Raw genomic sequence first — 493 nt, 5'->3', positions numbered from 1 at the left:
GTGTGTACCGTATTGCTGTAAACACTTGAATAATCTTCATGTCCTTAACGCTCCCACACATTGTCAAAACAACCAAGAATAAAAGACAGCCGCTAAGGTTACAGATAACGCTTATCAGGTGCTTATCTCCTACCGTAATTCCGGCAGGTGAATAGATTAAAAAAAAAGTCATTTCTAAACAGCGTGTCGAACATAGCGACAGAGCAGCCCATCCTTACCTCAACCTCGTGACCTAACGTGACCTCGATCGTTATCTGTTGGTGACTGGAAGTCGTGGGAGTGAGCCTTGTGTGAGAGAGGGTGGGGTGGGGGGAGGGTGTGTACAGGGTCAGCAACCTGTGTGCTTATCTCTTATCTCTAATAAAACGGTTTCGTCTTTCTTTGTTCAGCCAAGGCTTTGTGGTTGTTTACTGATTGTGTATGTATTTGTATGTACGTTTCCTTAAATACGTTGTATTCATACTAGTGCGTAGTTCTGAACACTTAAACACAG

General features: G+C 43.4%; 1 protein-coding gene across 3 annotated transcripts in view; it reads left to right on the top strand.

Moving 5' to 3' along the window:
• Positions 1-493, top strand: part of LOC119592492 (glucose-6-phosphate exchanger SLC37A4-like) — a 17,545-nt gene that overhangs the window by 9,306 nt on the left and 7,746 nt on the right. The window lies entirely within an intron of this gene.

The sequence above is a fragment of the Penaeus monodon genome, chromosome 30 (assembly GCF_015228065.2).
Source record: "Penaeus monodon isolate SGIC_2016 chromosome 30, NSTDA_Pmon_1, whole genome shotgun sequence".
In the NCBI taxonomy this organism is placed as follows: domain Eukaryota; kingdom Metazoa; phylum Arthropoda; class Malacostraca; order Decapoda; family Penaeidae; genus Penaeus; species Penaeus monodon.
This window is presented reverse-complemented; position numbering and strand designations above follow the sequence as displayed.